The 6,000-nt window shown below is 43.5% G+C and overlaps 1 long non-coding RNA gene across 1 annotated transcript; it reads right to left on the bottom strand.

Moving 5' to 3' along the window:
* Positions 1-2,814: 2,814 nt before the first annotated feature.
* Positions 2,815-3,907, bottom strand: LOC128421403 (uncharacterized). Its single transcript, XR_008332304.1, has 2 exons — positions 3,539-3,907; positions 2,815-3,297 (listed from the first exon to the last, which is right to left on the bottom strand). It is a non-coding gene; the product is annotated as an uncharacterized LOC128421403 (long non-coding RNA).
* Between the last annotated feature and the right edge of the window lie 2,093 nt (positions 3,908-6,000).

Genomic DNA, 6,000 nt, shown 5'->3' with positions numbered 1-6,000 from the left:
ACCACCTCACTTTAGTACAAGGGTACTACTACAGTACTGTTAAAACATGAGTGGATATGGCAAAGAGAAACCCAGGACGAGGGGGTTTACTCTTGATCAAAAGCAGTGACAGCACCAACTACCAGCCTCCATGAATAGGTCTGCCCTGTCTTCCCTCATTTAGAGAAAGACAGTGAAAGGTTGCAGCTGCACAGATTATACATTGGCACAAAGCACCTCGGGCATGAATTGGGCACTGCCAGTGGGCAAGCAAGGGACTGAGTTCAGGATACAGGATTTGGCACCCTGACTCCCTGTTTGAAAACCAGCTATAGAGGGAGAGAGAGAGCTCTCCATTCTTCAGCCATGCAAGCAAGAGGCATTATTAGAATTCAGTGACATGTTCCAGCCGGGCAAATAACTTGGGCAGGACAGAAAGCAGAGCCAGTGAAGGATGTGTTGTAGGAAGAGGAGATGTGGCCTCAGGACGGTCCTGGGGGTCTGAGAGAGAAGCCAGAAGTATTTGGACTCCATGTCTAAGGTTCCTCACCCCTGGCCTATGACTTCAGAAAAGCAACAGCTATGAAAGGAATTATGTATAAACATATACATATGAGCTGGGGGCACTTAGCCTAACTGGTATATAGGCATGTTGAGTCCAGAGTTTCCCCTTATCCTGTCACCACATGAGAAAATTTATGATGTTTATGGACCCATCACCAATATTTTTGGCACAGTCTGCTGGCAGAAAGGCTTAAAATCACCAAAAGGGCATGCAAAAGACTTAGTACGTGCACAGTTTTATTTCTCAGCTGTACAACTTTGTTCATTCTTCTTTGGTTTAACATCTAAAGGAAAAGAGCCAAGGGTGAAAAGGGTTTCCTTTGTTTATTTTTTAGAGCAGAACAGATGTGCACTCAAATACAATCCCTCATGTGTAATGAACACAGTTCGGCCTTGCAGCACAGACAAGATTGCATTAACAAAACCATCCGGAGTTTCAGATTTGCCTTCATGTATAGCTCGCCCACTTGGGTTCAAATATGTGCCAAACCACAGCCGACATTCATAGGAAGAAAACACTGCCATCGAGATGGATGAGAATCATAGTCATTTTCAGTGTTCAGCCTCTAAGACCTAATAGTAGAAGGGTCAAGTTAAAATGTAAGATGTAGGCCTGACCCTAAGATGGTTGGATGGCGCCTTGTTTGCCTCCTTCTGGCAACTCCTGCAGCCAAGCTGGTGCCAAATGTATTGCTCCGCTTTCCTTTGGACCCACATCAGTGAGGCCAAGAGTGGGGTCTTGTTTTCTGGGCAGCCCAGGGCCTCCATACACACTGCCCAGGCTTGCATCCCAAGGAGGTTACTTTGGTGCTGCTAAAGCAGTGGTTTGACTTCACCTTTGGTGGTGTATGCCATTGTCTCTCAAAACAAATGGATACCAACAGCAACACCAACACCAACATATGTACTAGATAGTATGTATATTTACTGGCCCAGTACTAAGACAAAGGTCTACCAGGCTTGTGTGCTGAGCACTTCTTTATGGAAGTGAGTCGTGGGCAACTTAACATTCATCAGAAGCGTTGCTTCAATGCCTCCCACACACACTACATCAAGAAGATTATAGGCATCTCATGGCAGGACAGAGTCTCAAACAAAGGTGTGCTCTCCCAAGCCCACATTCCCAGGACCTTCTCACTCCTGTCTCAGCGACGTCTATGCTGGCTTGGTCATGTACATGGAATGGAAGATGGCGGGATCCCCAAGGATGTTCTCTACAGGGAGCTGGCTTCAAGCACCAAGCCTGTTGGCAGACCAACTCTGCTTTACAAAGATGTCTGCGAACGTGATGTGGCGGCTGGACACATGAGCCAACAGTGTGATGATGCAGCACAGAAAACTAATGCTATTCTAGGCTGTATCAATGGAAGCATAGTGTCCAGATCAAGGGAAGTAATAGCACCACTCTATTCTGCCTTGGTCAGACTACGCCTGGAATACTGTGTCCAATTGGGGTGTGGGGGTGTTAATTGGGTTATTGTTTTTACTTTGATTTTATATATTGTGATCGTTTATGTGAACCGCCCTGAGACCTCTGGGTATAGGGCAGTATATAAATAATAATAATAATAATAATAATAATAATAATAATAATAATAATAATATATTCAGTGCTTTTTCTGGGGGTACTCAAGGGTATGCAGTACTATCGCCTTTTTTCTAGAATAAAAGCACTGGTTTAAAGTGTGGCACTTACTGTAACAACTACATGGTGAGCACCAGCAAATTTTTATTTATTTTTGGTAGAAGAAAAGCGCGGCATATACTGTATTTATGAAAACGACACATACAAATGCATTTCATTGGGAGGCTGTGCTTGCGAGAATGTTTATATCAGGCAAAGTGTCTGTTTGGAGAATTTTGTACTAAAATCCTGTTAGCGTTTTCATGAGGCCTTTTTAATAATAATGTGAAAACTGATGTGGAAATGTGGAGAACTGACCTTAAAGGGGGGGGGGATGAGAAATTGAGAAAAACCTAAAAGGACATATTCACCTATTCAATGTGTGCTGGCACAGGGGCATATTTCTGCTTTCTGCCCTCCATACCGTTTCCCTGATCTAAATTGCCTACCAAGCTGCTATTAGCCCTGCAATGGAAAAACCAAACCAAACCCAAAAGCACCTGTGTTGTGCCCATATCTTTTCCACAGTCTCTTTATAGCAGCTTCAGGGACGGGAGAGAATTAAGACAGAAAAATGGATATAAACATGCACGTCCCTGGCACTGCTATTAAAACCAGAGAGCCACCCCTTAAGGTCAGTTTAAGCAACTGAGGACTGAAATGACAGGAGGCCAGTCACGGCTATTCCAAATGCACTGTGGTTACTTTAGGATAGGGTTGCTAGAGGCAAAAGAGGGCAAGGATGGTGCACCTTTAATGGATGTGCAGAAGAGGAAATCTTAGCAGGTGTAGCTGGGACTGCCCTACCTTAAAGTGCAATGAAATTTCCCCTCGGCTCTTGTTTATTATAGTTTACAGTATAATATCGGGCTACATTCCCATATACACTTAACTAGGAGGCTGTCCTAGTGATCACAGTGGAATTTACTTATGTAGTGTGTAGTTGGGTACAGTCATCCCTTTTGTTGCAGGGGGTTGGACTAGATGATCCTTGGGGTCCTTTCCAAAACTCTGTGATTCTATAATTCTAAGCCCATAATTTATGTGCAGGTTACCTTCCAGGGGAACACGCCCACATTGGATGAGATTGCTGAAGTCTTTTTTTCCTGGAAGTCCGCCCCCTTTCCAATCTGTAAAATAATAATAATAATTCCCAAGTGCGTAACTCTGAATGCGTGCAAGTTAAATGTGCGTACGTTGCAGGCTTACTGTATCCCATATGTATTGACATATGTATTGCAAGGGTGGGGGACCTTTAGCCACTTCAGCTGTTGCTGGACTCCAACTCCCATCATCCCTGACCAGTTGCCACAGTGATGGGGGCTGATGGGAGTTGGAAGGCCTATCCCTGTTATGTACTGAAGTTCTCACCCTGGGCCAGCAGGGGGATCCTGTAGATAGTTTTCACTCAAGTCCACATATGCAAATAAGGAATTGAAAGTGACGTTCAGTGATTGGATAGTTACAGAAAGTTGTTACTGTTGCTTTGTAGTGGAGCTCTACATAAGCAGGTTGGCTGAACCCTTCAGTCCAGTTCTGTTCTGGGCCTGTGAATAAACAAGAGCTGTTTGAAGAATCGCTGTGTTGTCTGATATGTTCACCCTCAACTTAACAATCCCATTCATCTAGAAGGCCTATCCCTGAATCTGATGTATAGCTCTATGCTACAAGTTAGTTAATCCCAGCATGAACATATCAATCACACTCACGTAGCTTTCATTGCTGTTTTCACCATTAAACAAATAATCATAATTTCAGGGCGGGGAAACATTGCTAGAAACTCCCCCCCCCCTTTTCACAGTCAGGCCTCTGTTTTTTCATTGCACACTCTAATGTGGGAGTGGCTGACACTGACAAAAATGCGAAAATGCACACCAGAGAAAACTTGAGACACTAAGGTTTTAAAAAATTATGCGAGGGGCAGAGTAGGCAGAATCCAAGTGGTGGTGGGCCAAAACGGATGAAAGCAAGTCCCTGCTGGGTTAAAAGGAAGCAAAAATGAGACAAGCAGACTGTGTGGGTGGGGATTGTACCAAGTTTTATGCATGTGAGGTGGATCTCGTCTACAGAGAATTGCGAAGAAAAAAGAATTAGGAATGATTATTATGAAACCACAGCAAAACAAGGATGGGGCAACCTCCTCCAGTTCTTGGAACAAAGCAATGACCTCTAGATTCCCTCTTGAACATTTCTGCAGAGGAAGATAAATGGAAATGACATTTATTATACATTTTGGAAAGCTGTTTGTTCACTGTGCATCTGGATTTTTCATGGTTGTTCCTGAGATCAAGGAGCAGGTGGGTGACATTTTGAATGAAGATGGTGGACTGAACCTTTCAAAACTGCACTGAGTTGCTGGGTTTCTTAGTTTCTTAGAATCCCCAAGCAACACTGGGTACAAGGCTGCTAGCAAAAGATGATGATGATGATGATGATGATGATGATGATGATGATGATAAATTTTATTTATATCCCACCCTCCCCAGCGGGACTAAACTAAAACTGCTTACAGATATAGGAAACATGATTAATGGCGCAGTCCTGTAAGCCTCATTGAGTTCAAGAGGTCTTACTCTCAGGTATGTGTTTGTGTAAGATTGCAGACTGTAATCAAATCTGAATCAATTAGTGCTGTTATTTCTGCAGTGTTGCAGAATCTGGAAAGTTTAGTAATGAGGGGAGATGTTGTGTTTCCCTCAGTCCATGATAGCACTTACACAGGTGCAGCAGGGAGAGGACTGCAATGCGCAGGAGGGTCATATTTCAAATAAACCCTGCTTCAGCATAACCAGAGTTTTAGGGTTCAGATATAATGCTAAACTGTGGTAGGCCCAAAGCAGAAGCAGAAGTTTGTGATCTCCCTACGGTTGTGTTGGAAGGTGAGGGAAAGGGAGTGTGTGAGAGCCTGAGGCTCTCCTAGGCTTTTTGTCATCGCAGTAATGCATCGCCTATTGTGATGTCTGCGTGCAGCCACTGTGACCGCAGGTAAAACACACAAGAATGAAAACATTAATCTCTTCTATGAGAAGAAATCAAGTGACAGAAAAAAGGAAAGAACTAGCCAAGTGAAACTTGTCAAAATTCAAACCAAGAGACGGATTATCTTCAGAAATTCACTACTTGGGGCAGGGGAAAGAACATTCTGCCTTCAGCTTTTGCAAATTACCGTATTTTTTGCACCATAACACTCACTTTTTTCCTCCTAAAAGTAAGGGGAAATGTCTGTGCGTGTTATGGAGGGAATGCCTACGGGTGGCATGCCTACGGATTTTCCTCCTCTAAAAACTACATGCGTGTTATGGTCGGGTGCGTGTTATAGAGCGAAAAATACGGTACTTTTTTTCTTTTCTTTTTTCTTTAGGGAACAAAACCCCAGTAGCTACTTTGCTGTAGGATCTTCCAAGCACAGCAGGGCCTGTTCCAGAGAAGGGGCAAGGTGTACAGTATACAATCTCTAGTTGGTAAAAGGGCTCAATTACCCTCCCAGAACAACATTAGGTACTTCAGTAATATTAATGTTCCCGCACGTACACAAGCCAATATTCGCACACGCATTTTCCTATCGGCCCTCCAGACATTCCTCTCCCCTGCGTCCAGGTACCCCTGCAAGTGCATTTTTTGAAATGCCAAGTGACTGTGATAAGATGATATCCTATTGAGTTCTGCGCAAATTACGATGCTGATTACAGGAAGCTCCTAACTGTAATGTGTTTGTTAGAGCAAAATGGAATGTTCGTATTCATTTCCCCAGAAGACAGCCCAAGAACCAAGAATACGGGAATTATTTTGCTAATCAAATAGAATTACTTTTGTATAGAAGAGCTCACCATAGA

The sequence above is a fragment of the Podarcis raffonei genome, chromosome 9 (assembly GCF_027172205.1).
Source record: "Podarcis raffonei isolate rPodRaf1 chromosome 9, rPodRaf1.pri, whole genome shotgun sequence".
NCBI classification, from domain to species: Eukaryota; Metazoa; Chordata; class Lepidosauria; order Squamata; family Lacertidae; genus Podarcis; species Podarcis raffonei.
The sequence above is the reverse complement of the archived record's forward strand: the minus strand, read 5'-3'. Positions and strand labels throughout refer to the sequence as shown.